The sequence below is a fragment of the Lepidochelys kempii genome, chromosome 1 (genome assembly GCF_965140285.1).
Source record: "Lepidochelys kempii isolate rLepKem1 chromosome 1, rLepKem1.hap1, whole genome shotgun sequence".
Taxonomy (NCBI): domain Eukaryota; kingdom Metazoa; phylum Chordata; order Testudines; family Cheloniidae; genus Lepidochelys; species Lepidochelys kempii.
This window is the reverse complement of record NC_136380.1, coordinates 111312904-111339532: the sequence shown is the minus strand read 5'-3', so window position 1 is coordinate 111339532 and position 26629 is coordinate 111312904. Positions and strand designations below refer to the sequence as shown.

The 26629-nt window shown below is 40.1% G+C and overlaps 1 protein-coding gene across 10 annotated transcripts in view; it reads right to left on the bottom strand.

Annotated features, from left to right (window-relative positions):
* The window catches only part of MCF2L (MCF.2 cell line derived transforming sequence like), a 267170-nt gene that overhangs the window by 212240 nt on the left and 28301 nt on the right, over positions 1–26629 (bottom strand). Inside the window, exon 1 of one of the 10 annotated variants that reach the window (XM_073350250.2) lies at positions 21059–21154. The exons of 8 other annotated variants lie outside the window; for them this stretch is intronic. The gene's annotated coding sequence lies outside the window, so the exon portion shown is untranslated. Of the gene's footprint in view, positions 1–20704; positions 20824–21058; positions 21155–26629 lie in introns of those variants that run through there. One more of the 10 variants, XM_073350258.2, reaches the window with a different exon arrangement.

The window sequence follows — 26629 nt, the reverse complement described above, 5'->3', positions numbered from 1 at the left end:
ACAGGCGAGGGATCCATCCCCAGTTGTCTGCTCTCAGCTTCTGGCAGCTTTCCTCTTAAGCTAATAGGAGTCTGGGTTGCAGAAGGAATGCAAAATAAGGCCCTTAGCGTGCGTCAAGTCAACATTACAATTTATATTGCACAGCAAGTTTTTCAGTCTACAAACACCTATTTTAGGTGTCCTTATGGTGAAATCTACTAAACTGAAATGGTCTCCCAAGGGAAGCGAGAGATGCCTGATCACCTGAACTTTTTAAAACTGGGGCAAAAGTGCTGGAGAATATCCTGAAGTGAGCAATTCTGCATTGACAATGAGAAATGCTAGATTACCTACTAGCACTTCTCCCAATTTTTCTGATACATTTCAATGGAAGTTTGCTTTGTAATAATAGGACGTGCTTTACCAGAGCTATGTTGCTTCTTTCACATTCACACATGCCTGCAGTTTAAAGAAAGTCTGTATAACTGTATTGGTTCTTGAAGAAAAAGCAGGTGACTGTCATACCAGATTTTTGAACTAATACATCATGCTTAATGCACTCTCAGCTGGATATCCACTTTTTAGGATGGATTTATATAAAGAAAAAAAATAGAATATCATTTCCATATTATTTTTTTTCACTGAAACCAATCCTGCTTTTATTGATGTCAAAGGGAGCTTTGCTTTTCATTGGGCCAGGATCAGCCCCATTGTACTAGTCTAGTTCCTAGGCATACTTTGACACGGGACACCTTAGGGGGAGTTACTTCACCGCCCTGTGCCTTAGTTTACCCACCTAGGAAAAGGAAACAATAATACCTTCTTTTTATAAAGTCTGAGATGTATGGATCAAAAGTGCTATGCAAGAGCACAATATTATTAGATCCTAATATCTGCGTATGTAAAAACATGAAATATTAAATATAAGGCTTTCAATAATTAAAGTGGTAAAGATCTGGCTTAAATATACATACAGCAAGGACATCCAGAATTAAAGCTGTTAATGCATCCTCCTTGAACTCAACCGACTGCCTAGATATTGCCATTCATGTGATCCTCTATAAACCGTAAGAAGTAGAACAAACAGTGACCTTATTCTCACAAGAGTGCAAATGTCCAGCTTTTTGCTGTATCTCAAAACCTTCATGTAATTTTAACTACTTTTTTTAATGATTTGTTTTCTCTCAAATTTCTGCTTCTAAAATAATAAGTAAAGAACAAACATTCATTTTTGTAAAGGACTGTTTTATTTAGCACAAGCAAAGTGCTAAATAAACTTAATTTCAACACCACCATGCAGCTGGCTAAAAGAAAATGGTCCTTTCTAGAAAAAGACATGGATCCCTGTGGTGACTAATCAGTACAAAGGTGAGTAGGGCACGGAGTAATAAAATGAATTGAAAAGAGATACTCCTCAATGTATCAGGTCTTTCTCTGCAGTCATATGGATTTTTCCTTATTTAGATATTAATTTCTGCAAAGTTTAACAGCATATAGTAATTCCAAGTTTAAATAGGCCTACAACATCTCAATTTGTTTTGTATTCTTTGGGTTTATTTATTCAAACAGATTAACTTTATTCCCTTTATCGAGTTTTTGTAGCAAGATTTTATATGATAAATACTGTGTGTATAAAGCTTGTCGTATGATAAATATTTCATATATCTGACATCCATTTAAGAACGTACCCTGGCAAGGGAAAGAAGATCCATAGTAAGAGGATGATTCTATAACAGTTCTATTTCTGAGTTTATTGGGTAATGACTTAGAGCACAACACACCCGCAGCTTGTCTGTTAACATCTGAAGTTTGTTTTGAAACAGGATGTGCCATGGAACACCATGTCCAAGAAATCCTCTGTGAGGATTTCCAGATTTCAGGAGATCAGATGGACTTGTTGACTCCTGCTAGTAAAATACAAAAAGGAATAGGAAATCATAGTTTGTACTGAACAGTGAAGGCCACCCAGAGATTACACCATTTCCTGGGCAGCAAGAAATGCAAGATACACACACGATTTCACAACCATTTAGAGGCGCTGAGTGTGCTGTTTCAGCAGTGGCTCTCGCTTATGTTGTCTGCCCTCAGCTTACAAGTTATTTTTTAACTCTCTACGGAGTCAGTAAATATAATGGGCCTGATGCTCCACTGCTGCCATGCATCCTGTGAAATTGTTTCCACTTGTGCAAAATGAGTAGTAGAGAATATTGATTCATTAGCATTTTTTACTCGCATTCTTCAGCGGGTCTCATTTTAAATCAAAATTTGGGGGTCTGTGTAGGAAAGCTTAATGAGCAGTTCTACTTTGAAAAGTGGCACTGGGGGATTCCACGTTCTCAATGATTTCAGATCAAATGTACTGTTTTCAAGTTTAAAATTATTGTTTTAAAAAACAGACAGCTTTGCAAACTCGGCCCAGGCTATGAGAGCTTAGCGGGATCCTTTCCAGCCTATACATCATCACTAGTAAGAAAGGTTCAACAATTCCTATGCAAGACTATATTACAGCAGGGAGATTGAGCTCAAACTGCCGTGCTACACAAGAAAATGCCAGTTACATGAAGTGCACTGCAGTATATGCCCTTCATTCGCTGTTAGCTGGTAAGCGTGGATAGAAAACATTGTTATCTAGTCTACATTCCCATTTCCTACATGCTCAGGGAAAACAACAAAATAAGCAAGGAATAAAAAAAATATTGCTGATCTTAATGAGATCAGTCATCTTAGAGGGCTACATGAATGCAACACCTGACCCAATTTCTGCAGGTCTGCACTGACTTTTCTTAAAGCTATGTTGAGCTTCAAAGCAGCAAGAGAATTCGTTTTTCCTAACACCACCTACTTTGTATTTTGGTTCACATTTTGTTCATAAAAACAGGATTCGGCATCCATTATAATGCAGTTTTACTCCTTAGAGCTGAAAATGGGCTGAGGGGAAACAAACAATTCAGTTTGGTTAACTAGTTTTCCATCTGGCTTTGCACTGGCTTACTCAAGAAGCAGCACAGTAGCTCGCATAATTTATAGAAATTTAGTAGTATTGGTACATTTTCAAGAGCCCCGTCAGCGATAGATTAGTCTTATAAACTTTTCTTTACTACTGTTCTTTCCTATTACACCCATACACTATTTAATTCAATTTGTAATTATAGCTTTGCTTACGTGTCTGTAGATCATGTGCAAATGCAGGCATGTTACTATCAAGGTTCCTTCCCCACTCTGAACTCTAGGGTACAGATGTGGGGACCTACATGAAAGACCCCCTAAGCTTATTCTTACCAGCTTAGGTTAAAAACTTCCCCAACGTACAAACTTTGCCTTGTCCTGGAACCCTATGCTGCCACCACCAAGCGTGTTAAACAAAGAACAGAGAAAGAGCCCACTTGGAGATGTCTTCCCGCCAAAATATCCCCCCAACCCCTATACACCCCCTTTCCTGGGGAAGGCTTGATAAAAATCCTCACCAATTGGTACAGGTGAACACAGACCCAAACCCTTGGATCTTAAGAACAATGAAAAGTCAATCTGGCTCTTAAAAGAAGAATTTTAATTAAAGAAAAGGTAAAAGAATCCCCTCTGTAAAATCAGGATGGTAAATACCTTACAGGGTAATCAGATTCAAAACAGAGAATCCCTCTAGGCAAAACCTTATGTTACAAAAAGACAAAAAAATGAATATACATTCCATTCAGCACGGCGTATTTTACCAGCCATTAAACAAAAGGAAATCGAACGCATTTTCTAGCTAGATTACTTACTAACTTAACAGAGTTTGAGACTGCATTCCTGATTTGTTCCCAGCAAAAGCATCACACAGACAGACAGACCCTCTGTTTCCCCCCTTCCAGCTTTGAAAGTATCTTGTCTCCTGATTGGTCATTTTGGTCAGGTGCCAGCGAGGTTATCTTAGCTTCTTAACCCTTCACAGGTGAAAGGGTTTTGTCTCTGGCCAGGAGGGATTTTATAGCACTGTATACAGAAAGGTGGTTACCCTTCCCTTTATTTTTATGACAGTTACCTCTTCCTAATTTTCACATGGTTCCAGGCAATGAGTGACATCTGTTTCAAAGACTCTTGCACAATCAGGAATACCTGAAGTTTTCTACTAGTAAGAAGCCTTCACCTGAATTCAGGTAGAACATGGAAAACCTGTAAAATGTTTGGCCACCATTATGTACATCAGAACATCTATAGCTGTATTATATGGATCCCTCAAAGGTTTTACACTTCAATCATTATCTTTAAAAGCACATCAGCTTGGTCACTTAGCAGATACTGGTTTTTTTGGGAGACCACTGAAGAATAAACAATCTATTCCAGCACTTTGGGCTGATGAACCTGGAATACACTGTAGCAGATGTCCTTGGCATCCATGTTGATGGTGCTAGACACACTGATCTTTTAGTGGCCCCTACCAAATAATTCACAGCATGGCATCAACAGTTTCAGAAAGACTGTACAGCCATGCTTCCTTGGTGGGAGGAAAGGAGTGACACTGTATAGAGTATGAGCGACCATTTATATTATCAATACCAATATTACAAAATTACAATGAATCTTATACAAGATACATCATGTAAGGTATCAGTGGAAAAGTTATGATTGGCTAAATATGATAAGCTTGTGTATATGTATCTATTATCTTTGTATCATGAGTTATACATATATGTTATATTGATCTCAAACTTGTGCTGTACATCTCGATAACACCCCCAGGCATATTGGCATTAGCACTATCCAGCCTGCTTGATGGCCCATCAAAGACCATCAGTTGTATAATTAACCCTTTGAGAGAAGCCAGGGGCTACCCCCGAGTCAGCAGGACAATGTAGTGACATGCCTATGGACAGGGGACTCCAAATAATTTTCCATGTGCATGTGCTGTGAGCTTGTGTTTGGCACAAAGGATGTACAAGCCACATGACTGAATATAGAAAGGCAGCGGCATCACCTCCATTTTGTCTTCAGTCCTGCTTCTCACCTCTGGAGCAACTTCTCTACAAACTGAAGCTTTAAACAAAGGGCCTAATGACTCATTAAAGCTATGGATGTGTTCCAGAGGGATTTTTACAAGCCAGCAAACTCACCAATGCTGTTAATAACCTGATATATGTATTCTGAAGTTACATATCAGGATTGTTTTGACCATGTAACAATTCTCATTCTTTTCTTATAAACCTTTGGTTTTAGATACTAAAGGATTGGCTGGCAGGGTGGTATTTCGGGTAAAATCCAAACTAGTATTGACCTGGTAATGGTGCTGGCCTTTTGGGGTTCAGAAGAACATTTTGTCCAATGAATAGAGCTTTAAGTAACTTCTAATTTTATTGGACCTATTTGCTGATTGGGAGCCTGAGATTGGAATGCAATAAGGGGGCTGTGAGATTTCTTTTCTCTTCTTTTTTAAATTTAGCTTCTAGATAACAAACGTGAGGGATCAGGAGTACAGTTTGTGTCTGGTTGGTGAATTAAACTACAGTGTTAACCACCAGTATTTGGGGGAAACCGGCTCTCCTTTTTGCAGCCTTCGCTGACCTTGGCATTTTTAGCGTGGGCTACCCTAGGCACCTCGGGTCACACAAGGTACTATGACTGTGAACCCAGCTGTTCATGAATAAAGAGCTTTGAATAGGAATAAAATCATAACCACAATATATCTAAAGACTTAGGTAAAATCCTGGTGCCAATGAAGTCAATAGGAGTTTTGCCCTAACTCTAATAAGGACAGGATTTCACCCTCCATCTGCTCTGTAGGTAAGCTCTCTCACATCTGACCGTATCTCGGTACTTATATGACCCCTATCACAACAGTATCTTGATTCTTCACAAGCATTCATTTAAACAGGCAGCAAAATCTCTGTGAGGTAGAGAAGTACTATCATCCTCATTTTGCAGATGGTGAATAGAGGTACAGAGTGTAGGTGGCTTGCCCCAGGTCACGCAGGAAGAATATGGCAGAGCAGGGAACAGAAACCAGATTTCCTAAATCATAATTAAGATTTTTAGCTACAATCCCATGTTCCCATCCTTATATTTGGATTGTCTGAGGAAACGTAGGAAATACCAATTTTTTTTGCTCTGCATTCAGAACACCAAGATTTCTCACTGACAAAAAGATAAGAGAATAAAGAATAGGAACAGTTGCATGCCCTACAGCACTAGCAGCTAAGCAATGGGATGGATAAGTTCTGTGTTTTTATACAAGGTTTTGCTTCTCTCTTCACACTGACTTGAGGAATCAACAAGAGCCAACACCTTATCCTCAACTGGGTGGCATCTGCTCTCCACAGGTTTTGCTGGACTCAGTGATCCTGCATCATAAAGCTCTGATTTCATCTATGGTTAGCAAGACAATTCCACCACTTCCACTTGTATCATAGCCTAGCCATAGTAATTCACGCTTTAATCTCCTCCAGGCTGGACTGTCTGTAACTCACTCTTCCTCAGCCTAGACAAGGACACTGCAGCTGGTACACAACACAGCAGTCCATCCTCTAAACGGAGCGAGCTGAAGAGAGTATATTTCATTGGCAGTCACAACTTGTATGGAGAGCCAGTGCATTACCAGATCCAATTCTAAGTTCTGATATGGATATGCCAAGCCCTTACCTTGATATCCCCACATTATCTCAGTGACAACCTCTTGTTCCAGGGCCACCATGGCAGCTGCAATTACCCAGCACACTGTGTTTGAAAGAGCTCAGGTGTAGACTCCAGGAAGCCATCAACAACAGGCCCAAGGTTCTAGAACACTTTCCCAAGGAAATCAGAAAGAGCCCTTCACTATCTTAATATCATGCTGTCAGACTCATTGTTTCATCACAGCATTCCCCAGAGAATCAGCGCAAAAGAAATTAAAATCAAAAGGACAGATCTCCTTTGTTTTGTTTTTATACATGATCTTTGTACAGCACCTAAATTACAGGAACTTCAAATATGCAAAGGTAGAAATGCGGATATATACAAATGAATCGTTATTTAAAAGCCACTGACCAAGTAGGGGCAATATCCTTGCAGGACCTACATTTGCTGACCCTCAAATGTAAATGCAACAGTTGTACTGCTACCACTTGAACTGAGGAACCACCTCCATTATCTGTCAGCAGTAGCAGCACGTAGGTCCTCTTTACAGGCTTCTATCTACTTCCAAGAGAGAATATCAAGTATTCCCCACACTTAAACCAAGTATTCAGCTTCAAAAAAGTCACAACAAAGATGTTCTAACTAGAGCCCAAGTCCAGAACCTAATTTCCCCAGAGTTCAAGGTAGCCTGGACTCAAGTGCTCCAGTTTATGCCTATCTTTAGAAGTGATAATGTTTTCTCCAGTAAATACTAAGTTGCATCAGACTTCATGAAAAGGATTCAAATCAGAAATTAGGGTTTAGGTATTATTGTTATTCAGTATATAAATTGCAGTAACACCTAAAAGCAACTGTCAGAGTTGATAGCCCCACTGATAGGTGTGACAGATATGGCATTTTCCTGCAATATCTTGGACAAAACTTATTGAATTAAATATTTTAGGAATTCATTGCATTAAAATGCAAATGTTGATGTATTATTGTGGGATTGTATGCAAATTCTCCAGGGAGGAGACCTGACTAATCTAAACCTTGGGAAGTGTTAGGAGCTTCAAAGAACTCTTTGAAACAATGTCAACTTTTCAAGTAAAGTGGATTTCCTAGGAAATACCTGGAGAAGGGAATGCAGATGCCTCACCTTGGACACAAGATTTTGAAGCTACACCTTGAAGAGAAACCCGCGGTCTCTAAGAATCAAGGACCCAAACGGTATGAAGGAGAATATTAGACTCATAGGGGTGCTTGTTCTGAGCTATACATTTATGACCACAGGGAAAAAAACCCTTGCTGGTGTTTGAAGAACCTACACCTGCTAGAGTCCTTTTTGGAGTTGGGGTGATCTCTGGTAAGTTTATTAGTTTGTCTGTAGGTTCTTTTATGGTTTTTAGTAGGTTCTCTCTGTAATACTTTTACCTTAAGACTAACTGTGCCTGCTTAGAAAAAGCTGTGTAGCAACTTATAACTTTAGGCACTTAGGTTGTTTATAGCCTTTGAAAAAGGAAGGCAAACCAGGCTTGCTGAGACAGTCTGATTTGCTGGGGAATCAGCAACACAGACAACAACTATGAAGCCTGGAAATGCCCTGCTCAGGAGGGGGAGAAACATGCATCCGCCAAGAGAGGTGATGGCTGGAGAGCCAGAAACCTGAGAGTGAATAGCCATAGTGGACCAGATAGAGGGGGAATACAGGTGCAGTTACCCTGAACTGTGACAATAGGCTCTGTACACATGTAATAAACTGCGAAGTGTCAGGAATCCATCCTGCTGCAAAATGAACAAGAGACCCTCAGATCTACTTATCAAGGTGCAGTATGTAATGGCAAACCTATATTAGCTGCCAGTAGTAGCAGCAGCAATGGACAAAGCTATGATTAATATAAAATATTATTTACATTTGTCTTAACATATAAATTAAAATAAGGTACAATTTTGTAAACAGAGACATTAACTATCCAATGGAATAACCTATCTAGGGACTTAGTGGATTCTCCATCACTTGTAGTCTTTAAAGGAGATCCTGTCTTGATTTAAAAACATATATTCTATGATATTAAACAGAAATTACAGGCTTGATGCAGAAATTACTGGACAAGGTTCTTTTCTCTTTGTTACGCAGGAGGTTAGGAGTAGATGAACTTAGTGGTTCAATCTGGCCTTAAAAAAAATCTATGAAATTATATAAGAAACATAAGACATAAGGCATAAGCTGCTTTCAAAGAAATAAAAGGCTCAAGCCTAGATTGAAATTTACTTTGAGCAGCCCTGTCATAGGTACTTACATGGTTCCCATTAACACGGTATCTGAATGCTTCACAATCTTTAACATATTTATCCTCAAAACACCTGCATGAGAACAAAGTAGTACTGCCATCCCCATTTTACTGATGGGAAACTGAGGCACAAATTGACCAACTGACTTGCCTATGGTAACATGGGAGTCTGTGGTCCCATGGCACCTGGGTCTCGCGAGTCCCATGTTAGAGCCTAAACCACTGGACTATCCTTGCTCTTCCTATAGCATGTTTTACAACACAAGCTCCAGCACGTCTTAGTCAACATCAATATTTGTCCCTAACCCTAGGGTGGGAAAAGATCACACCGTGAAAGATACAAGCTTCCAGATATTTTAAAACTACATTTGTGGTATAATATGGTTTGGTACATTTCTAACCATTTTATCCTTCTTTAGGCACCAGCTCTTCCTTTCTGGAACTGGTTTTTCCCCTTGATTTTTCTGAATGACTAAATTCTCTCGGCATTGAGCCCAGTTTGTCTTTATTATGCAAAGAATCTGGGGTGCTATTTTGAAACAAGGATCATAAACAGAGATGGTAATAGTCTAGTTTTGGCAATACCCCAGCTCTTTACAAGGACAAAGATGTCCCTGGATCCACAGCTTAGATGAATAGGGAGATTTTTACATTTTACAAGTTGCTATCCTGCTTCTAGGACTAAGAGGAAATAAATTAAAAGATATTAAAAAACCCCCAGCTCTGCATTTCAAACACCAAACAGCAGACCACTGCATTAGCAAAATTAATACAGGAGCACAGAGTAAACAAGACTCCAGATTTGCCCAAATAATACAAACCCAACATTTACTACACTGTTGTATTTTAACTTTTATCACAGTATTTTATATGTGCAATAGAAAATACCCACAAACCATACACTTATTAATTCCTAGTGCCCACTATGAAAATGTGCCCATCCACCTACTAGCTGCATTTTCAAGGATGGTCCCAGCAGGCCTGCTTCCCCTCTGATGTCATCTGAGGCCTCTCTCCTGCAAGCACGCACAGAGGAGTCTCTCACTTCACTCTCTTCCCCATGAGCAATGGGAGGAAGAGGCAGGAACTCCAGGCAGGTAACCAGAGCCCTGGGGAAAAGAAGCAAAATCCCATGCAACACCCAGACTGGGACAGTGAGATCTCTGCCTGGGGACCCATTAACTTGGTCATTGGGGGGGTAGGAGGAAAGGGAATGAGGCCTCAACGTGTAACTATCACCCTACCAATTTCAAAGGGAAATAGGAATCTAAGAGTACTCCCATGAAATTCCCATCTGACTCAGTACAAACAGATGCTATCACCATTGCTCCTGAGATCTCCTTCAACACATATGATGTCCCAGGAGAGGAGCTGTACACCACAAGTGGAAGAGTGTGACGCTCCCCCAGGATATCTAGACAAATTAGAGGATTGGGCCAAAAGAAATCTGATGAGGTTCAACAAGGACAAAGTGCAGAGTCCTGCACTTAGGACTGAAGAATCCCATGCACCGCTACAGACTAGGGACCGAATGGCTAGGCAGCAGTCCTGCAGAAAAGGACCTGGGGGTTACAGTGGACAAGAAGGTGGATATGAGTCAACAGTGTGCTCTTGTTGCCAAGAAGGCCAATGGCATTTTGGGATGTATAAGTAGGGGCATTGCCAGCAGATCGAGGATGTGATCGTTCCCCTCTATTCGACATTGGTGAGGCCTCATCTGGAGTACTGTGTCCAGTTTTGAGCCCCACACTACAAGGAGGATGTGGAAAAATTGGAAAACGTCCAGCGGAGGGCAACAAAAATGATTAGGGGACTGGAACACATGACTTATGAGGAGAGGCTGAGGGAACTGGGATTGTTTAGTCTGTGGAAGAGAAGAGTGAGGGGGGATTTGATAGCTGCTTTCAACTACCTGAAAGGGGGTTCCAAAGAGGATGGATCTAGACTGTTCTCAGTGGTAGCAGATGACAGAACGAGGAGTAATGGGGGGAGGTTTAGGTTGGATATTAGGAAAACCTTTTTCCACTAAGAGGGTGGTGAAACGCTGGAATGCGTTACCTAGGGAGGTGGTGGAATCTCCTTCCTTAGAAGTTTAAGCTCAGGCTTGACAAAGCCCTGGCTGGGATGATTTAGTTTGGGATTGGTCCTGCTTTGAGCAGGGGGTTGGACTAGATGACCTCCTGAGGTCCCTTCCAACCCTGATATTCTAGGATAGCCAACAGCCCTTATCATGAACGAGTCTTGTCTCCGTCTGTGATGGATCAGTTCCCTGAAACCAACAGCCTCTGGACAGCAGAAGCTCTACCTTCCAGGCCCTCTCAGGCCTCGCGCTCTCTCCCCAGGTGGCGGCAATAGGCACATGGCACCCCTCAACCCCTTGGAGTGTTCCCTGCAATGTCCAGTCCCTTATCCACTGAATGCTCACAGAACTACCAGGCCTGATATTCTCAAAGGAACAGAACATACCAGCTTGTCAGATACAACTCAGGACGAGCACTTTGCTGAACACCACTGTTCTTAATTATATTTATAGTGAAAACAAGAATAAAATTTATCAAAGATTAAAGAATCAAGTGATAATGAGTAAGAATATTGGAAACAAATGTTTACATATAAAATGAAATCATAAGTCAGTTTCTAGAGACTAAAATTACTCTAGAAACAAGAGACTAAACAAATTGTTCACTTGTCTAAAGTTTATCACCCAAAGTCCTCTTCAACCAAGCCTGGTTGAGGCACCTTTGTCCATGAAGCAAAAGCTCTGTCCTTTTATCTCAAAGAAAACTCCCTACCACCTTTCACTTAATCTCCCAAATATAGCAGAGCAAATCTTTGAAGCGCAGCCACCAGATAGGGTTCCCCCTCTGCTTTTCTCTCTTCCTGTTCAATTTTTTTCTCTGAAGTCCTCACAAACCTCCTTTTGCGGTGAGTGAGTGGTGAGAGGTGTCCCATTGCGAATGGGACAACACTCAGTTTATATGTGAAGATTTGATTATTCATCTGTCAGTTATCTGATAGAAAACCTGTTTTTCACCTTTGCTGGTGACTAATAACTTGATACAGATTTTAGGAATAGGTTTTCAACACACACACACACACACACCCCTTTTTATATCGTAGCTGTGCATACATTTCACAGTTACATTGATGACCAGTGTGACTCTGGCTTTCATGAGAGACCACATGACATTCTTTGGAGAACCAGAATGTACACACCAGAATCAGGACATTCCTGTAACCTCTTTACGTCTCCTTAATAGTTGGCATTAAGAGGTTCTTAGGTCACAGAGAGAGAACCCCCCCCAATCTTTTTCTCACACCCACAACGGTATGCAACTCTCGGGCACAGATTGTGAAGACAAACACCACTCCATGTCACAGTAGGCTCAGTTTCTGTTCCACACACATGCTTTTCTCCAAGAATACTGCAATAATTCCCCTGTGTCTTTGGAGATGGTTTGTGATGAGAGTACTGTACCTTTCTCTTCCCTCTCATCGTGGAGAGAGGAGTGGTAGGAAGCTTTGCCTGCAGTCCCACAATCAATGGGAAGGATTTCTCCAGCGAGCCCAACCATAAACGCACAAGTAACTTTGGGCACCCACCTCATCTTCTGCGGACAGAATGTCACAGGAACAGGCTTTTAAAATGCTTGAATGCTGCCCCTTAGCTCAATTAATAGCAAACCATGAACTTACTAGGGTGGGAGCTGTGCTTCCTTCCTTGAAAATGCCTTTATATATATTAGGAAAACAATACCTCCCTTGAAACCCAAAGATGGGGAGCACATGTGTGGCAGGGGAAGAGACTAGCTATACCCAGAAGAATATGGAAGATCAACTGCCATCACGCTGATTTCCCCCCCCCCACCCCGAAAACTTCACAAGGTGAAATGTTCTTGGGGGAATGGGTGCTGGAGGGAAATTGTGCTCTAATCACTAAATAATGCTTGCTTCCTCCACGATTTAAGTAACAGAGTTTCAGGAGACAGAACTTCTTGTGTAAAAGAATAGTCTCCATTAATAAAATGTGCTGAAAGATCTTTTGAGCAATAACCTCAAAAAACAGTGATTATTTGTTCAAGCTTTCCATCCATTCTCCCTTGACTTAGCATTTTATAGTTAAAATAACTAAATTAAGCCAAAAAACATGCCATTTGCCCTTACTGATAATAGTTTTATTTTTAAATGAAGACAGTCAAGGTTATTAGGCATTTAAATTAACCAACCTTGAAAGTTGTTTGTTTTGGGGGTTTTTTTAAGCCAAACCTTTCAAGGATTCCTAAGAAATACTGGACTTTAAAACCGGTCTTTTCTGGGGAGTTAAATTTGGATGGAAGGAGAAAAGTGTCTATTTTACTGCACATCTCATGGTAAAACATACTAGTTCAAGAACACTATTTGCTTTAATACTGCCCATTCACTAATCTAGTGATCTGCATATTAAAGAGCCAGGCTAATTCTATAACGAGCTTGACAAATGACCCTTTAATGAAATGTGAGAGACTTAATTAACTTACAGTTGATTTTACATACAACAGTCATTTTAAAAGAATTTCTAAGAGAAGAAGAGGACACTACTGGTACCACATCAATTTGACTGCACAGCAGACAACTTGACTATATGCCATAGGAAAAAAAAAAGATTTTTTTCTTCTTCTTCCACTCACACAAAATGTCACTTAATTTTAAACTTTCTTTTCTAGTATACGTCTTTCAGTTCGTTTGGTTTTCTTCAAAGTCTGTAAGTCAATACATCGGTATTTTAAAGTAAAAGAAAAATAGGTCAGCCAACAAGAAAATTACAGTAGTCAGTGTTGTGTAACCTACATGCTTGCATTGCATTAGTGGTGTAAATAAGGGAAGAAACAGTGGGTAGATTATAGAGTTTTTGTTTTGGGGTCTCTAGGAGTATGTTTGCACTGCAGCTGGGAATGTGCCTCCCAGCCAGGGTCGACAGACACATGCTAAAAATTGCAGTGTGCACATTGTTGTATGGATGGCATCTCAGGCTAGCCACCTGAGTGTGGAACCAGGGGCTGGGGCAGGCTTGTACTTGGGCAGCTAGCCCTTGCTGCTGCCTCAGTTGCAACATCCACACTGCTATTTTCAGCATGCTAGCTCAAGCACAGCTAGTGTGTGTGTCTACCCAGGCTTGGAGGTACAGGCCCAGCTATAGCGTAGACATACCTGGTACAGACTTGCTAGAACTGGGCAAAGTGACTGTCAAAAGGAGGCAGAAACATCCACAAGGATGGCAACCACCAAACAATGAAACGATCAAGGAAGCTTTCATTGTGGGCAAACAAACAGACAGGCAGGGGACACTCCTAATTACCATCTGAAACTGAGACAACTGGAGCTCAGTGAGGAAGAGGCTATAAATAGGGGAAGCTGGAGACAGCCTGGTGTAACTCAGCAGCTGAACCACGCAGAAATAAGACTGAAGCGTCCCCTGCAAGGTCAGGGTCTCAAAGAACTGTGCCCATCCATCTGGGTCCAGATGGTGTTCTTCCTATCTTACTAGGAGCCAGAGGAGACACAGAGTCACCAATGGTTATGAGAGTTTAAGACTGCTGCTGAAGGGACGCTGTGGAGTTAGAAGACAACAAGGAACTACCACCCACTCCACCTGTAAAAAACTGAAAGGACGTATACACATTTTAAATTTCACACCTTGCAAGAAGGGCTGAGGACTCTCCCCCAGGAGAAAGTTAGAGGGAAGCATATGTATAAGTGGGTACAAGGTACATATTTCTTCAATATTTTGTAATAGCATCAAGCGTGGAAATTTGGATGAGAAACACCAAAGGGCTACCACATCAGAGTTCTTTGTGAGACATATTCACAACCAATGTAAATATTGTTTGTAGATTTTCTAAATTTAATAAACAGAAAAGAGAAAAAAAGAGAAGAGAAAAATTGTATATCACTCTCTCAGAAGTGTAATCCTGTATAATGCTAAATCTTTGTCCTGAAAGGTCTTGTGCTTCAGCAGAAGAGTAAACTGAAGTGTAGGAAAGTGGAAGTAATTGGATAAATAGATCTCAGCTCCCCAGCCTGCTTCTTTGGCCTTAAATATTGAAGTTAGCATCTATTTTATTATTTTCTTAATTATGATTGATGTAACGTACATGAGGAAAACTAGCAAAACCATGGCTTTTATTTTATTTATATTTCAGAGTTCTGAATGGTTATACATTGGGGTCATTACAAGTACGGCTTCATAGAAACAGTCAAAATATATTTCAGTAGGACTTCTGGGTCAAGTAGTCATAAAATCAAGACATATTATAATTGAACAAGCATGGCAAATAAGTTATTTAGGTGATGAGTGTTACAAAATCCAGACCTTTTGGCTAAAATAATTTGCTATAATTAAATAATTCTACACAAGCAAACAGCAAATAGGCAAAGACCCTTAACTGAAGAGAGAATCAATCAACTAGATAAATTACATGCAACACAGAGGGGACACTGATCCTCACTCCTTTTAACATAAAAAGGATGCCTAACAACAAAAATATTTGCTTTACTTGAAGTCTACACAAGATGGTCTGGAAACATTTTGATTTAATATCCAAAATTTTCTACCAATTCTGGATGCCTCAAAACAAGAGCTGATTTTTTGAGGGTGGCTTGTTGAGTATTGTCTGAAAAATCAGGGTCCTTCACAGTTTAATGAGATGACAGCTTCTTCCTTTCTGAAAGTGTGCGCTTTGCTAATGTTTACAAACAGAACATTTTAATCAAGCAGCACCCAGACCACCACCACGGAGGTGTATGTAGTTGGTCTCTGACTGCTACCACTGGATCAGCTGGTTTAAACACAACCTCTCACTGGTTGTGGCCATTCTTTAGAGTGCTTCCTATTTGTTTGACCAGAAGAAACTGAAAACACACACCCCTTTGTCAGTAACTGGTCCATGTTTTAGTGCTTGTACAGCCTCTTGCATAATGGGGTTCAGATCCTGATCAAGGTCTCAGTCCTACTGCAGTATATTAATTAAATTAACACTCAGCATTACAAGAATCACTTCACGATGTTCTCTCTTCAAAGATGGCCAACAGCATGACCACAATAATGGTTATACCATCAACTGCTCTTTCATTTTCTGTGTTTTTGATAACAAAATGTTTGACATTTATCTGTTATATGGAGTTTCCATCCATTTATTTTCTTGTACAACACTTTCATTAAATAAAGGAACATTAATTCCCAGGTGGGTTATAGTTGGTTGCTATTTATGAGAGAAAACTTAGATGACATGTGGTCCAAACAGGTATGGTTGTGGTAGTGGGAAGGAAGGGAGAAGTTTTGTTTGTTTGGTTTTTGGTTAAAAAAATCACTTTAAGGGAATGATGGTTTTTGAAGAAAATTCCAATTTTTCCATCTTTTGTCAAAACAAAATTAAGGTGTTCAATTCAGAATTAAAATTCATTTTAACTGATTTTAAAAAAAATCAGAATGTAAAAGTTTTCATGTGAAATGAAATTTGTTTCACTGGATACTTTTTGTGAGGAAAAAAAAAAAGTGTCAGTTTTCAACTATTCAAAAAAAACCTAGACCTTTCCTAGGAATTAGCGTATACTAAATGCCCCTGACAGAAATTGCTCATCACATTACAGTTTCTATTTTTATAACTGTAGATCTGTCAGGAAAATTTCTTTGTTCCTCTTTTACAGTATAAGGCAGCGGTAGTCAATAGGCGGATTGCAGGCCAAATCCGTACCACCAGATGCTTTTGAATGGACCACGAAAACTTTTTATAGTTATTGCGGTGTGAAAAATTTCTCTCAGGACTCTGGACCTTGACTATACCTTGACCAAGAAATTTGGACCGGGGGGGTGGGGGGGGAATTGATTACCCCTGGTATAAGGCCACTACTTTGTGCTTTGTATTTTGAATAGAAACATCAGATTGTTGCTCCCAGAGAGTTTTAACAGGCTTCACTGTTATAAAGTTCTTTCAGAATAGCAGCTCTGAAGGTTTACTGTTTTTCAAAAAGTGTTGCTTTGAATCTTTAACATAGGTATGGATCTTCCCCCACCTACCTAGAGACTTTCTGAGGAGATGTTTTACTATTTTAATTCCATACACTGTCAATCCATTTGATTGCTGACAGCTTTAATTTGAAATGAGCTGCTGGAATTCTCATTTGTCAGCTACTCCTTATGAATCTTCAAATAGTGGTCCATTATCAGCAATTACTATGATATACCATGTCTTGCAAACATGGGTTATAAAATGAGTTTTTGTGCTTGTATCTGGTAACGTTGCTACTTCAAGAAAATTCAAAAACCACCCCATAATTAACAAGCATGCAGGTCTCCAAATTTCCCCATGCTACCACAACTCTGTTGGAAGAGCAGTGAATTTTGCTCCCTCCCCCCCCAATATTTTGAATTATTCTTGTAGTATTACTGTATCTTCTTGTTTAAGCTAGGTTGATACACATGCTTTTCAGTTTTCCCTATACTGTTATGTCCTTGTCCATGCTGCAAAACCTATCTTAAGAAAGATGGAATTACGGTTCAATTCCTTTCACCAACAAATTCATCTTTGTGGTGCATATTTTCTTTCATCACATAACACACACTGTCAATTAGACTTAATTGAACTGTTTTGTTTTCCCTTTCTTTGCCTTGATCCTGTGTTAGAGAGCAATTTCTGTGATAGGCTAGCTGCCATGAACAACATGTTGCCTGGGCTATATTCCAGTCTCAGATCATATTGTTGTAAACATGATAATATCTATATCTGTAGAAGAATCTCCTTTGAACTTAGTTGTCCAACTGTGATCAAAGTTTGGCAGTGTGTTTCCACCAAGACTTTATCCATCAATGTAAGTCAATGAAGTTTTCATTTCCAGAGCACAATCCTGGAGCTTCTTTTTCTATTTAAATAGATATTTAAACTCTGTCTGTTCTTTTTGTAAGGTTTGCTACCACAGTTTTTTCCCCACGGTGCCCAGTTTTAAACAGGCTGAAACGACATCTATTTTTGTTAATTTTTAAACTATTTACCCCAGAGTTTTGAGTACAGTTCATAGTCCTGTCATATTTCTTCTGTGCAATTCACCAGATTAAGGAATGAAATGTCATACTTTACTGCTGCACCAAGATTTCCTTCCAACAGGACACTGGATCTATGTCATGCCCAAATAGCATATTTATAGTGCTCATTTTGCTCCTTTTCTCAAGTACGATATACTAGAATATACAGAAGACATCTACATTCCAAGGAAATGAAGGAGAACTGTATGAAAAATACAGGACAAAATGAAACATATGATGTTGCATGGTACAAACCATGCATTTGATTGATGGCAACAGTCATGCAAAAATGTCTCTTACATTGACTTTACATTAGTCATGAAATACAGGCTATCCTTTAAAATGAAGATCAGGTGATAGTACAAGGAGTGGGCCACAGTGTGTGCAGAAAGAGAAAAGAACTAGTGGGAGGAGGCCAGCAGAGGGCATGCCCCCAGACTCCCTTTTGCTCATCCTCATCCATAATAAGTGCCACTATTGTAGAGCTATGATAAACTTGACACATGTCAGCTTCTATCTGGTCAGGCATTCTCCCTGGGGTGCTTCCTGCCTACTGCACCAGAACACAAGACACAGGGTATGCTCCTCTATGAATCTGCTGCAGGTTTGGAAGAGGAAGAGCATTTTCAGAACTGGATATTGTTAATGTGTACAATACAACATGGACAAATATTTTATTGTCAAGAGATTCCAAACATGTGAAATCTATTCAAAAAGTTGTGATCGTCAAGGCAAAACATTCAGCGATGGGCTTGATGATGCACTGTAATGCACTGGGAAGCACAACTCAGGATCCCAAATGCACAGAATTTGTACTGAGGCAATAAAATCATTTAAGAGGACAGTCACCTGCTTTGTCTCTAGGTACAGATCTACATTAACATCTGCCTCAGAAACCACTTAACTGCTTCTAAATCTGTCATAAAGAGAAACTTTAGAAAGGAAAGAAAGGTAAATAACCTAGAAAGGAAGATCTTAAAAGTTTTAAAAGCTGAGATCAGATGCTTTGATATCCATTCCAAAGCTTTGTTCAATAGTTTGTTCCTCATAGGAACTCCACCCAGTTTGCACCCTCTGTACACCAGAATATTTGCCCTCACTCACACTAGCAGTTGTGGGTGTCTGGTATAGCAGTTAGCTGTGCTGGGACAAAGTACTGTAGACTGGCAAATGGTTGTATGCAGAAGGGCAGTTAAAGGAGGTGACTGAAGGCTGTTATAAGGCTGGGGGACAGCTATGGTTGAGGCCTAGGGTCTATAGTATATGATAGCTATGGTAATTGTAAGGTGTGCCCTTGTGGATGGAAGGGTAGAAGATATATACTGCTAATCTGGCCTTTCATTACTTTTGTGGATGTGTGTCAGTAATGGTGTGTGTGTAGCAACACTATTTGCTTCGCGATGACATTTTTGAGGGTTTTTTTTTAAATGTTTAATTGATAGCGGGCATTGGATGAGCTGGGGACAGACTAGTACTGGGGTAGAAAAGCAGTGGGAGAATTTTTGTTTTTTAAATGCGTCAGCAGCTGTCCATGAATCCTTCTCTGTCATAAGAACAAGTGACAGAAGTCTAGCTCCTTATGGAAAAGATTTCAGGTGTACCCTCCCCACTACCGTCACCCACACAACCACAAAAGCACAACCTTTTAGCTGCAACATGACTAACTGCTAAAATCTTAAATCCAAACATTAAAAAAAAAAAACGAACAAAAAACACCACGTCCCCATTGCAATAGTTCAACTTCTCTATCAAGTCCTTCGTAGACAGACAACACTTCAAGAGAGATAATCATCAACAATGAAAGGGGGGGATGGTCAGGGGAATTTTCAGCCTGAGCCCAAAGTTCAAAGGCTTCCTATTAAAAGTCTGAACGTTTTTGTTTTTTCCCCTTCATAAAGGGCACAAAAACCTAAAACCACAAAAACCTCTGTGAAATTTCACACTGACTGATTGCCTCCTTTAAGAGAAAAACAGAAATGTAAGCCCCATTTTAAGCCTACTTTAGAATGCGACCCCAGCTATTAAATCATGACCAGTGCCTCCATAATATTTGCCAAGCTGTAACCAATGTTTTGTCAACATACCTATAAAAGTGTTTCTACAGAGAGGACACTTTTCTCAGTACTGTGCATTATTTTCCAATTACATATGGGAAACAGATTTGTGTCTGTCCTCCTGTTAGCAAAACTGACTTCTACCTCACATATCCGTGACTCAGTAATTCACATGAAGCTACATTAAATGTTCTAGTCAAAACATGAATATACATACATAAATACAATTACTCACTCTTCAAGCTCTTCTCAGTTAAACAATTTTTATTCATTTTGTTAGCTTCTGCCAGAGATATTGTGTCAAGCAAAATACACCACACTAATTCATTTAGCATATTTTAATGTTTATAAATTACCAGTCTCAAATTTCCAAGCCAAAATAAGTCTTTGCAACAAGCATTATTTGAAATGTGAAATCAAACTTACCTTACAACCAACACCAAAATACCATTCTGTCAGAGCACGTCATGCAGTTCACGCTGAATGAATCTGAACAAACTACAAATAAGACCAACTTCCTGCCAAAATCTTATTAGGAAACAAACACATTAGTAACTCTTCCACCAGCTCTCCAATACCAGACTCCGCAAAGCAGCTGTAGCTATGTACAAATGGCAACATTAAACTAATATTGCTAAAAAGAAAAAAATAACTTATGTTGTAACACAGAAGCAACTTTTGACTTGGCAGTTAAGTCAAAAATATTTTTCTGCAAGTCACTCAAAAACAAGACACCCCTAACTTTTAGCTTCATAAATACCAACCTTTCTTGTTGCTTTGTCACAAATTCCAAGCGTGTAGCTAATCTCTTCCTTTGACCATTTACTTTGTAAATTTGAAAAAAGGGTACAGTACACAGCATTTGAGAGCCAAATGAAATAAAACACTCCACGCACAAGTGTTAAACTCCAGAGATAACATAAATCTCAAGTTCAGAAAAATTGAGATATTCAGTTTAGTGCAGTGTGTTCCCAGCAAAATTGGTTTCCACGGAAACCAATGGCTGCAGATGCTTTACCATTCAATAGGGAAAGACATTTCTGCAGTGAGAGCCTTGCTGACTTGCAAAACAGAATTCCGCAACATTTTTTTTTCTTTTTTTTGCAAACACCATTTACCCAAATCCTTGAGGGAAGATCTTCATCCTCGCTCCGACTTCTTTACTCTGGGTAAAAGGCATGCGGTGCCCCTTTATGCCACTCCATCTGGCATTGGAAGGATCCCCTCACAAACCCTGAAACATGGGTCCTGAAAGGGGCAGAGCTGCAGATTGCAGGCAGTGCTGCAGACATAGAACAGCCTAAAGAGGCTGATATACCTTACAGTACGGCTACACTGTAATAAAAGACCTGCAGCACAGCCGTGGCTGCTGACCCAGGTCAGCTCATTCAGGCTCATGGGGCTCAGACTCATGGGACTATAAAATTGTAATGTAGACATTCGGACTCAGGCTGGAGCCCAGGCTTTGAGACCCCACAAGGAGGGGAGGGGTCTCAGATCTTGGGATCCAGCCTGAGTCCAAACATCTACACTGCTATTTTTTGCCAGGCAGCCTGAGTTTCTTGAGCTCAAATCAATTAGCCCAAGCTCTGGGGCTTCATGCCGCGGGTTTATTATTGCAGCATAAACAAACCCGTACATCCCCCAGGACTGTCCAGCCATAAAGCCACCTTAGCTCCCACTCTCCCCAAGCTAAGCTCCCTTAAAGACACAGCACCAAATCTCATCATGCACATAAAACATCACAGACATGCCTTTTATTGCTGCGAGCACCAAATTCATAACTTCACTTTTATACCTTATAATTAGGAGCAGTATACTTTGTTTCTTTTGACCTGAATTGTGCCAAGAAAAAGAAAGGCTATGATACAGAATGGCAACTTGGTGATTTTCAGTGTGATGGATAGTATTTTTAGAAAACTTATTCTCTTATTTTAGGTAAAAGTTGATAGAAGTGAATTTTGGGGGGGAATTAAAAAATAAATGTCTAATCTGAATTAATCAACATGCATGTTCTATCACAATTCTTCATTCGGGGTCTACACTAATTTGTAAACAATATTTACAGACACTGGTGTCTGTTCATTGCTACCTACAGCAGTAGTGGCTCCTGTGCTCTTGTGGGTTAAGAGAGAAGGTCCTCCCATGGATCAGTAACTGGCCAAGAAATAGGAAGCAAAAGGTAGGAATAAAGAGTCAGTTTGCATAATGGAGAGATGTGAACAATGGAGTCCCGCAAGGATCTGTATTGGGACCTGTGTGGTTCAATATATTCATTACTGATTTGGAAAGGAAATATAGCAATGAAGTGGCAAAGATTGCCGAGGATACAAAATTATTCAGGATAGTTACATCCAAACCTGACTTTAAAAGAGTTACGAAGGGCTATCACAAAACTGGGTAACTATATGACAAAATGGCAGATGAAATTCCACATTGATAAATGCAAAGTAATGTACACTGGAAAAATAATCCCAACTACACATATATAATGATGGATTCATTACCACTCAGGAAAGATCTTGAAGTCCATGTGGATAGCTCTCTGAAAACTTCAGCTCCATGGACAGCAGGTATAATAGGCCAGGGCAGGCTAAGCCTCCCCTGGCACAGCTGCTGACATCAGATGCCAGTTTCAGGGTTTGCACGGGAAAGTTTTTACTTATTATTATGTGCCATGCAGGTTCTGGGGCGGCTGAGGGAGTATGTGCTACTCAGCTTCCTAGGTTAATCAGTGATCTCCCTGGACTGTTTCTGCAAAGTTGTGTTGTTTCATAGGTTACAGTCATCATCAGTGATGAAACATTTTTATCTCTTAGGATGCAAGTAAAAATAATTTTACAAATTTGGCAAAACTGTATTATACAGTAAAAAGGCAAATTTAAAGTTCCTTCTCTCCCCCTCACCCCATATCTTACTGTTGGGGCATTCAACTCATAACCTCAATAAATTAATTTCTATAAATATACTTGCAGATCTCTTAAATAACAGATTCCCAATCTGCAATATTTTCATACCTTACTGGAAACCATTATGTACACTATTTTTGCTGTTTTATAGTAATGCCTTGTCTCTCTCTCTCCCCTTGTGTTAAATCCAAGTCCCCAGAATATTTCAAAAGCTCTCACCCTTACACTGCCTCAGTCCTATTGATTCAACAGCAGCACCTGCTGGCTGAGCAGAAGTAGGATTCAAGGTCAGTGCAGACCTTTTAGGAAGATAGATTTGCAGGGCTATGAGATTTGCATTCAGAGAAATGGGAAGGAATTATGGTTAAGGCGCCAGACCCTCCATATCCAGATGCAAAGAGTGCAATGGATTATCCCCATTGGTCCTTAATATTGTCCTTAAGCGGGACCTGTGAACTTTGCACAAATAGAAAAATTTGAACAGCCTCCAGTGTATGCAATGAAGAGCTTTACTTTAACTTTTCTAGTTCAACTTCCCCATAGTTAGGCTAATTAAATGGGTGATACAAAAAGCACAGCCTCAACTACAGGCTATCATATCAAGAAAAGGTTCTCTTAAACATCTCAGAGGAAGTTGACTATGTGCAGGTCCATTAAGGGCTAACTGCTTAAAGAGGGTAGAAAGTGAACTGACAAACATATGTCATATGCCAAGGCTCAAATATGGGCCATACTGTGTGAAAAAAGCCCCCAAATAAGGGACAGAAAAATATTCATGTATGATGACATTTAAAAGCTGTGGGATACATTCATTTAGTGTAAATGCTGCTTTCTATAACCTCACTTTCATAATTCTTTTGCAAGTAGACAGGCCTAGCCTGTTCACTTTTCGCCACAGGCCCCGCCCCCTGCCCCTCCTCTTCCCTGAGGCCCCACCCCCTGGTCAGACCAGAAGCTGGAACCTGTCCCAGGCCCAGCCACCTGTGAGAAGCCACAGACCCTCCATCTGCCCAGGGTGGGGCGGCCCATGGCCAGGCTGCAGCTCTTCAACCCCCGAGACCCCGCCCCAGGCCAGGCCGGAGGCCGGAGCCAGGTCAGGGTAGAGCCATGCAGGAATCTGTGCAGAGCAGCGGACCCTCCACCTGCCCAGGGTGGGGGGGAGGGGGCAAGTTTCCCAGCTTGACCCCAGCTTCCAGTTTGGCCAGGACCTCGAGGAGGGGGTCGGAGGGGGTGAAGAGGAAGGGCAAAGGCGTGGCAACAGAGGGGGCAAGGCCCCCCACTTTTAGGAAGAATCCGTCACCCCTGGCACTTTATAAGGATGACTAAAGACAAAAAACTTTCTAAATGATGGAATCTAAATTAGTGGTTACCACCTAAGAAAGATCTTGGAGTCATTGTGAATAGTTCTCTAAAAAACATTTGTTCAATGTGAAGCAGCAGTCAAAAAAAGTTAACAATCTTACGAACCATTAGGAAAGGGATAAATATATTTTCTGTCTTATTGCCACTGTATAAATCCATGGTATATCTGCATGCAGTTTTCATCACTCAATTTCAAAAGATATATTAGAATTGGAAAAGGTACAGAGAAGAGCAACAAAAACTGTTAGGGGTGTAGAACTACTTCCATATAAAGAGAGATTAAAAAAGACTGGAACTTTTTGGCTTGGAGAAAGAGATGACTAAGAGGGGATATGACAGAGGTCTATAAAATCATGAATGGTGAGAAGGTGAAAAAGAATGTGTTATTTATTCCACTGCATAATAAGAATCGGGTCACCCAATGAAATTAATAGGCAATAGATTTAAAACAAACAAAAGGAAGTATTTCTTCACACAACCTGTGGAACTCACTTGCAGGAGTGAAGGCCAAAAATATCATGGAGTTCAAAGAAAAATGACATAAGTTCACAGAGGTTAAGTCCATCAATGGCTATTAGCCAGGTCGGGGATGCAACCCCATGTTCTGAGTGTCCCTAGCCTCTGGCTGCCAGAAGGACGACAAGATGGATCACTTGATTACCACCTGTTCATTCCCTCCGAAGCACCTGGCATTGGCCACTGTCAGAAGACAGGATAGTGGGCGAGATGGGCCATTGGTCTCACCCAGAGTGGCTGTTCTTATGTTAGATGGGTCAGTCTGCCTCTGGATCCTTCAGATGTCAAAACTGGGATCTGTCAAAGGTAGCCAAACAACCTCCACACACAGCCCAATCATATATCAGTTGTGGAGGCACGACTGGGGAAGCCTCTATCAGCACAACTTCCCAGTCTTTTAGGGATCAACATTCCACCTCCCACAGACCTCATTGGCAGCACTGAAGGAGTGCCTTCACCACCCTAGCCTGCCTTCACCACCAGCAATCCCCTCTGGATTACTGGAGTTAGGGATCATCCAGCAGCAGTTCAGCACGGACAAACCTTCCGTTAGTGCAGGGTCTCAAGAGGAAGCAGAAATCAATCACCATCTCCATGGTAATAGCTAGGAACAACTCTACCCTGAGGTGCTTCCTGACTGAAAGTCACACACAAGAGGGTTGTTACAATGGTTATTTTTTCTTCCAATACATTTAGTAATTTGTGAGAGTACTTCTCACCAGGTGAGCTTCTTCAAAAACAGGTCATACACTTTTGACAGGATTAAACTTAACAAAACAACAGATGTAACATGAGCAGGATCTCCTACACAAGAAATATATTTCCATCTGCAATTGCTAAACTTATCAGTTTTGAAGAATAACTTGTTCACTGGTTAGCTTAGCCTGCATTTTAAGAAATTAGACAGTAATTTAATTATGAACAATTTAAACTAATTTCAAAGAATCACAATTTTTCTAATGTACCTTATAATCAAATATGTTCAAACCAATCTGATAAACTGATCTGAGAAAATACAATTCATTAAGTGACTCTGCAGATTAAATATCCTGCTTTTAAACTCTAGCTATTAAAACAAAAAACACAAACCTTTTCCTCAAGCAAAAAGTATATTTGACATATCACCATTTTTAAAACTATAAGCAATTCAAAAAATACAAACTATAGGTTTTTTAAAGAGACAAAACTCAATAATGATAAGCATTTTGTCTGGAGTTTGTCCAACAGGATGAAAAATAAAAGGAACCATCAATCTTCACCTATAAAAATATAGTTTTTCCGCACAACTCTTTCCATTGGGAGGAGACACTTGTTTCTAGCCATACTAAGATGCAAGATTACAACTTTACAGTACAGCTTGTGTGTGTACACACAATTTTTGTTATGAATTCTCTCTCCTTAGGTGGTGATAGTTTGACTCATGTCAGTTAGTGGAATGCTGCACAGGTCCACTCCAGCAAATAGATACAGGATTGGGGCCCAAGTTCATAACTTTAGTATTACAGATTTTATATATGTATTATTTCACTGAGTTTTTAAAAAAAAATTACAAAACACATACTGTGTCAACTCCTAAGTGCCATGAGCAATAATAAAACTCAAAATCTAATACAAGATTTTTACTATCTATACAAAGAAGCCACTTTTAATCACTTCATTTTAATAAATTACAACAATCCTAAACTTACCATGTACTTACTTGTCGTTATAGATGAGTCACATCTGAGGTATAAAGTTTTAAAAAAGTTCTAGATGTTATCCATTCACAAAAATAAAATTTTAGAAATAAGAAATAATGGGTTCCTCTGCCTTCTAAAGTAGACAGTGGGCCAGATTTACAGATTTGAAAATCAATGGGAGTAAGGCACCTAACCTGCTTAGGCCCTTTTATCAATTCCACTA